An 8481-nucleotide genomic window follows, 5' to 3' on the forward strand; every position below is an offset into this window, starting at 1 on the left:
CGTAATATCACCTACTCAGTCCGTTTTCAACTGGTCCGTGTCCTAGTTCTGATCAGCCAGGGCTGAATTGAAGTCCAGGGACAAAGCAATGTCTCGGGGATTCTGTGGGATCACTGGGGGTGGGCTCGGGGTGGACCTTTGACACCCATGTCCTGGGGCTATGTCAGCGGGTGCACAACTCTCCTGGGGAAAGTGCAAGGCCAGTCAGTGCCTTGGTGGTGTGGATGACCGTGGAGGGGGGCCTGTGCATGGCCGGAGAAGTGAAAACATGGGCCTGGGGAGCATGAACCCTCACATGCTGGGCAGGCCTCTGAAGACACACATTAACTGGTCACAATGTATGGGCATTAATTGGCTCCAGGTTTTCAAATAAACTAACTGAAACGAACAAAAACACCAACCCCAACCCCCAACACATGAGACAACTGGGAATAGATGAAAACAGACTGATGATATCACAGAATTGTTCAATTTGTGTAGGCATGATATATAAGGGTTACATTTTGTGTTTTTGAAATCCTTATCTTTTGGGGCACCTGGGTGGCTCTGTCTGCCTTCGGCTCAGTTCATGATCTCAGGGTGCTGGGATCGAGCCCCACATCAGGCTCCCTGCTCATTGGGGAGCTTGCCTCTCCCATTTCCCCTCCCCCTTGCTTGTGTTAAAAATCTTTTTTAAAAACAGTAAAATAATAAAATCCTTATCTCTTGGAGAAAATTAGTGGAATACCCTCAGATGAAATGATAAGATGTCTGGAATTTGTTTCCAGGTGATCTAGGATGTGGGCAGGGGAAGTGGGTGGGGGTACAGATGAAAAGATAGGGTTATAAGCTTGATTTTCGAAGCTGGTTGAGGGCTCACCATACCATTCTTTCTACTTGTGTATGGGGGATATTTTCTGTAATAAAATATTTTCAAAAGGAAAAAAAGAGAAGCCTGAATTTTCCCTGGAACCGTTAAAGAGATCTGATTAGTCTTACAAATCTCCCCGAAAAGAAAATACCAAGCCCAGCTGGCTTCCTAGGCGGGCTCCACCAAACTGGTAAGGAACCCATCATCTCAACTGTAAAAGAACAAACTTTTCCAGAGAACGGGAGGAGAGAACATTCCTCAGCACATGCCAGTATAGCTGAGAGCAGACTGTGTCCCAAAGAAAGCCACAGGCCATTCTCACCAGGACAACGGAAGCAATTAAATTAGCTAGTAATAAAAAAGTAACTGCAAAAAAAAAAAAAAAAAAAAACCCTGCAAATTATTAGCAAATCAGTTTCAGCAGCATATTATAAGGACGGTGTATCATGATCAAGTTGCATCTATCCCAGGAATACAGAGATGAATTAGTGCTAGAGAATCTATAAATAAGCCATGTAAACAGATTAAATGAGGAAAAACCATATAATAGATGCCCAAAAAGTATTTGATATTCCACCTGAAAAAAATTCTTAACAAAAACCGAGAAATAGAAAGGAATTTCTGACTATATAGAAGATATTGGGACGCCTGGCTGGCATAGCTGGTGAGGCATGTGACTCTGGACCTTGGGGTTCGAGCCCCACGCTGGGTGTAGAGATTACTTAATAAAATCTTGAAAAAAGAGAGATCGTCCAAGAACTTACATTGTTTTAAAATTTTTAAGTACTGTTTATTATCTCATCCTATTTTGTGAACAATTAACTGCAAATACTCAAAGCGTATAATTTAGGGACGCCTGGCTGGCTCAGTCAGTTGAATGTCTGAGTCTTGATTTCTGCTCAGCTTACTGTGTCAGGATTGTGAGATCGAGCCCAACGCCGGGCTCCACGCTCAGTGGGAAGTCTGCCTAAGAATCTATCCCTCCCTCTCTCCCTCTGCCCTTCCTCCTGCACCTGTGCTCTAAAAATATAAATAAATATTTTAAAAAAACCCAAAGTGTATAATTTAACAAGTTCTTATGTATCTCTATACCCATGAGACCATCCACAATCAAGACAATGAACGTATTCATCACACCCCCAAAGTTTCCTCATGCCCCTTAAGGGGCACCCCTGCCCTCCTCCCCCTGCCCCAAGGCACCACTGATCTCCTTTTTATCATTATAGATGACTTTTCAGTTTCTAGAATTTTCTGCAAATGGAATCATACAGGATGTACTTTTGAAAGTCTAATTTCTTTTACTCTTCCAAAGTATTTGGAGATTTATCTATGTCGTTAGACACATTGGCTAGCCTTTCTACCAGGGAGTAGTATTCCGTCCTGTGGAAATAGCACAATGTATCCATTCCTCTGCTTGTGGAAATTTGGGTTGTTCCCAGTTTGGGGTTAATCTAAATAAAGCTGCTATGAACATTTGTGTTAAAGCCCTTGTGTGGACATGTGTTTTCATTTCTCTTGGGTATGTTAACTCTGTTTCCATTTTTGAGAGGCAATGCTTCAAATTGTTTTCAGAGGCGACCACACCATTTACATTCTCACTAGCAATGTGTGAGTGTTCCGTTTTTTTCAAAGCTAAGTTCATACTCGTTACTTTATGGGGGGGGGGTGCTTGTTTTGTTTTTCTAATGTACAAGAAATCTCAAAGATCACCAACTCTCTTTGGGGGCACCTGGCTGGCTCAGTCAGTAGAGCTGCAACTCCTGATCTCAGGGGTTGTGAGTTTGGGCCCCATGTTGGGTGTAAAGATTACTTAAAAATAAAATCATAAAATCTTAGAGGGGTACCTGGGTGGTGCAGTTGGTTAAGCGTCTGACTCTTGGTTTCAGCTTAGGTCATGATCAGGGTGGTGAGGTCAAGTCCTGTGTCAGGCTCTGCGGTCAGCGTGGAGTCTGCTTGAGATTCTTACTCCCTCTGCCCCTCTGCCCCTCCCCCCTGCAACCTCTCTCTCAAATAAATATTTAAAAAAAAAATCACTAGACCCTCTAAGGCTATGCTTATGGAGATTGCAGAGAAAATCCAACAAACTATACTAATTAAGGTTTTAAAAAAATTGTGTGCACATTTACGTGTTTCTGAATGCAGATGTATAAAACAGGATAGGTATGAGGATGGGGCTCAGGCGGTTAAGCATCTGCCTTTGGCTCAGGTCATGATCTCAGGGTCCTGGGATTGAGCCCCACATTGGGCTTCCTGGTCAGCAGGGAGTCTGCTTCTCCCTCCCTGTCTGCCTCTCCACCTCCCCCCTCCCCCCTCCCCCCAGCTTATGTACTCTCTCTCAAATAAATAAAACGTTTAAAAAAAAAAACAAAAAACCAAGTATGGAGAAGTCCAGCTGCACCTCTGTGCCATCTAGGCTGTATAGGATACCCACTAGGTAAACGTATTTTTTTAAAAGATTTTATTTATTCATTTGACAGAGCACAGACAGGGAGAGCAGCAGAAGGAGAGGGAGAGCAGGCTTTCTGCTGAGCAGGGAGCCTGATGCAGGGCTCCATCCCAGGACCCTGGGATCATAACCTGAGCAAAAGGCAGACGCTTAATGGACTGAGCCACCAGGTGCCCACTCCTCATTCTTTCTTTTCCTTTTTTTTATCTTTTATTTTTATAGCAGTATTGTACCCTGGGTGAATGTAGCTTGATCTATTCCTCTATGAATTCAAAGTTTCTTGTCTGTTTTTGGTTTCTTTTTAAAACATTGTGAAGTTCACATAACAGAATTTACCATCTTAACCATTTTTCAGTGTACTACTCAGTGGCATGGGGTCCTTTCACATTCTTTGGCAACCATCCCCACTGCCCATCCCAGAACACTTTTCATCTTGCAAAACTGAAATTCTGTCCCCATTCAGCATCAACTTCCCAGTCCACCACCCTCTCCCCAGCCCCTGGCAACCACCGCTCTACTTTCTGTCTATGATTTTGACTACTCCAGGTGTCTCACAGAAGAGGAATCATACAGTATTTGTCCTTTTGAAGGTTCCTACATACTGTAGCATGTGTCAGAATGTCAGAATGCTTTTTATGTCTGCATTATATTTCCCATATGCTACACCACATTAAAAAAAATCCAGCTTTCATGCAAATTACCATTTTTTAAAAGATATTTTATTTATTTATCTGATGGAGAACAAGCAGGGGATGGCACCAGGCAGAGGGAGAAGCAGGCTTCCTGCTGAGCAGGGAGCCCGATGTGGGGCTCGATCCCAGGACCCTGAATCATGACCCGGGCTAAAGGCAGACCCTTAACCGATAGAGCCACCCAGGTGCCCTGTTTTGTTTTTTAATAGTCGTTCTGATGGTCATGAGGCCGTGATATCTCATTGTGCTTTTGTGTTCCCTGTCTTCTATTACAACTAATACTGCAATGAAAAGACTTGTGTATAAGGTGGGATGCTCAGTGTTGCTCATGATAATAGAAATACTAAATAAAAATGCACTAAGATGTGATGTCTCACCTGTCAGATCAGCAAACACACAAAGGTCTGCCACATACTCTGTTGGCAAGGCTGTGGGGAAGCAGGAGCTCACTAGGTTGTTGGGAAATGCCAAATGGTACAACCCCATCATATCAAGATCTGACAACATGTAGCAAAATTGCAGGTGCCTTTCCCCTTTCTCCAAGCAATCCCGCTTCCCAGAATCTTAGACACACACCTTAGTATAAACAGCCCTGAGATGAAGAGTCTGGGTAGTTCCTGTGGATAACTTCCTTAGGGTCCCCTTGTCCCCTTTGTGTCCCTTTCTCGGGTGGGGTTCTGAGGTCACGTGCCCCTCTTCAGCCCTCTTATCCTGAATCCAGGCCCTGCTGGGAGAGTGTCCTGACCAGGCTTTGCACCCATGAACTGGACAGACTCTCCCGCAGGCCTGTGCTAGAGGAGGGGGTCTTGGTAGGCAATGGATAAATCCTTCTCTCCTCCTCAGGAGGGTAGTTCTGAGACATTCTGTAAAGTGGCCCGGAATGTCCTGGGAGGCGGAGCGGGGAAGGACCACCTCGGCAATGCGGAGTTGCGTTAGCTCTCTCTCCTCTCCCGGTCGCGCTCCTTACCGTGTTATCTCCCAAAGCAACTCCTCCCAGGCTCTGCTTTCTGGGGGACCCAGGCCAAATCCTCTACAGAACAGGCACTCCCCGTCAAATGAGTACGAGCTTGCCCATGTGTCAAACAGTGTGTTTAGTGTTTAAAGAGCAGGGTTTAAAATGAAAATCCCGTGGGGCCCCCTGGGTGGCTCAGTGGGTTAAGCCTCTGCCTTCCGCCCGGGTCATGATCTCGGGGTCCTGGGATCGAGCCCCGCATCTGGCTCTCTGCTCAGCGGGGAGCCTGCTTCCCCCCCTCCCCTTTCTCTCTCTCTCTGCCTGCTTCTCTGCCCACTTGTGATCTCTCTCTCTGTCAAATAAATAAAATCTTTAAAAAAACAAAAACGAAAATCCCGAGTCCTCCCCGCGCCCCGGTGCAATGCCGGAGAAGGAACAGGTGAGAACAGTTTCCAAGCCCTTTTTGCAATGCAGGAGTCAGCAAGCCAGCCAGCGGAGGCCCTCGGGCTGAACTCACCTCCCCAGGCGCCGCCCTCCCGTCCGCCTTCCCGGGTTTCGGGAGGGGACCGCGCGCCCCCTGCTGGTCACGCGAGGCCGGAGCCGTTGGTCCCTCCCGGAGGGCGACACCTTCCTCGGCGCCGCTGGGGCTGGGCATGCTCTGCACGCTCCCGCTCGCAAGGCTGCCTCGAGATGCCCGGCAGCCGCCTCCCCAGGGTGGCTCACTCTCACCAGGCAGGAGCCCAAGTCCTCTCCCCGCGATGCCCCCGAAGTGCGCCTCCCACTGCTTTCCCTGGAGCTTTCAGGGGCCGGGGGCCCCCAGCTCTCCGACAGGCTGGAGTGGTGGAAGCGCTTGACGCAGGATTTGGATCCGGCCTGGAGTCCAGGTCCGCTCTGCCCACTTGCTGGATCTCTGCGCATCTCTCTGAGCCTGTTCCTTGGAGATTTGGGACTGCTGAGAGGCCCCAAGGGACAGAGATGCGAAGCACCCAGGAAGGGGGGTGCTGACTCGGAAAGAGCCCTTGAATCCAGCTGCCTGAACTTTGTGCGCTCCCCATTCTCCTCCCGGAACCCAGGCCCCCAGCTCCTGACTGTCACTCCCCGCAGTGCTGCTTTCTGCTCAGCTGGGAAGTTCCCCACCGCCCTCCCTCGCACTGAGAGTGACTCTGTCCTGCCCTTGGACTTGACCACCGACTGCCTGTGTCTTTCCTTCTAGCCCAGCGTCAAGCGATGTCTTACCTAACTCAGACGCATTTGACTCTGTAATCGCACAATTATCTGCCAAATGCCAGGACCCAACAACTACGTGTTTGTGTGTGTGTGTGTGTGTGTGTGTGTGTGTGTGTGAGAGAGAGAGAGAGAGAGAGAGAGAGAGAGAGAGAGAGAGAATGCAAGCTGGGGCAGCAGCAGGCGGAGGGAGAAGCAGACTTCCCGATGAGCAGGATGCCTGACCCAGGGCTCAATCCCACGACCCTGAGATCATGACCTGAGCCAGAGGCAGTCTCTCAATCGCTTAACAGAATGAGCCACCCAGGCGGACCCCCCCCCCCCCAACAACTCCATCTTATCAGTTGGCAGAGTCAGCCCTGACTGGGGAAAACCCAGAGGAAGGATGTGGAAGGGGGGAAGGGAAGGGCTTTGGTGCAGTGTTACGGAGGGGCCAGTCTTTCTGGGGATGCTGCTGCCCCTCCCCTGGTTGACTGATTGATTGATTCATTGACTGGGCAGATCCTGGCAGAGGTGAAGCCTGCAAAGGCTAAATGAAACTTGTCGATTCTACCAAGCAGGTGCTCTGTTTTTACAGCAAGAGGCATTGCCTCTTCCAGGTGTGTGTATAAACACAGACCCCCCCACCTAGGATGGTCATTCCTATCCTTCATGGAGATTTCCGGTTCTTTTTCTAGGACCATGGGGAAGTTTCATTTCCTGGCCTCTTGAAGAAAGGTTTGGCCATGTGACTTACTTAATGAATGAGCTGTGTGGTCTGAGCTGTGAGAAATCAAGTTTGTCGTGTAAAACTCCTGAGATGTAGGGACGTTACTGCAGCATTTCCTAGCCCATCCTGACTAATGCATCCTAACTCCTTTCTGGCACAAAACAGAATATAGGCAAACTAGCAAGCAGGCAGGCAGATTATTGTTTCCTTTGAGACCATAAGCCCTGAGAATCTAGAATTTATTCTTGAACAATGAATGGCAGGTCAAGGTGTCTTCAAATCAAGGCTGGCACTCCGTACTACGGTGTGAGCTTATCTGCTCTGGCCTGGAGGCCAAGGTCACAGTCCTTCAGTTAGGACTGGTGGGTTCATTGTACTCATCTGCACCACATGCCTGGGACTCTCTGAGCCTTCAGGCCTTTCCACACCACCCCAGGGAGAGCCTGCTCCTCCCTACCTCCAGCTCCATTAGTCAAGCCTCATCCCTATCCTGTATGGTCTTCTGTCTCATATTCCCAAGTTGATGGTCAATAGTGGTCGCAGCCTTCACAAACACTGCCATCCGCCCCAGCATGTGTGTAAGGGGAGAGAGTGAGCTCAAGTGGGGTTAGTACAACTCCAATGGGAAAAAAGTGACTTGGTTTTCGACTTGTGAGCACCCCCTGCTCTGAGCCCTATTTCTATTTTTTTTTAAACATTCAATTAATTTATTTGACAGAGAGAGAGCGGGAGAGGGAGAGGGAGAAACAGGCTTCCCGCTGAGTGGGGAGCCCAATGCAGGACTCGATCTCAGGACCCTGAGATCATGACCTGAGCCACCCAGGCGCCGTGAGCCCTATTTCTACTAATGGTGAATAGCAAACTTATTCTGTAATGGTGACAATCTCTCTGAATTTATTTTAGTCTCTTCTGGGTCTTCCATCTTTCAAATGTCCTTCCTTTCCCCTGCGTCATCCCGCGTCATCCCTGTCCCTGGCTTCTCCCACCCTTGCAGAGGGAGCCCCTGCCCAAGTTCAGGGATCAATCCTGACTTGTCTAACTCAATCCCAGCAGAGCCATCTCCCCGCCCTTGGTTGGCTGGGGCAGAGCATGGGACACAAATTCTGACCCAGGGTCAGATGGGAGGATATCTACGTCGCCTTGTGGTATGCTGTAAAAAAGAAACACAGGCAAAGAAATGGAATTTGTTATCCAAACCTTTCTGGGAAGAAAAATCTAGGCCCAGATGGTGTCTCATGAACACAGAGAGTAGAGGAGAGGGAGGAACACTGACCGTTCAGTTCTTTTTCTGAGGCCAGCATAGCCCGGGACAGAAAGCTGGCAAAGAACTTACAAAAGAAAGTCGGAGACCACTAGGCCAGGTGAATATGGACTTAAACATCCCTGTCAGGTATTAGCAAATTGAACCCAATGTTATATGAAAGGGTAACATGTCATGACAAAGCAGGATTTATTTCAGGAATGCAAGGTTGTTTTAATATTTGAAAATTGGCCAGTGCACGCTTCTGTCACTCTGTTTCCCTGCAGATTACAAAGGTGTAAGCACTTAATCAAAATCCTTACATGGGTTTCACAACACAGTACCTTTCTGACTTTAGGAAATTATAT

The sequence above is a fragment of the Martes martes genome, assembly GCF_963455335.1.
Source record: "Martes martes genome assembly, chromosome: 5".
Lineage (NCBI taxonomy): Eukaryota > Metazoa > Chordata > Mammalia > Carnivora > Mustelidae > Martes > Martes martes.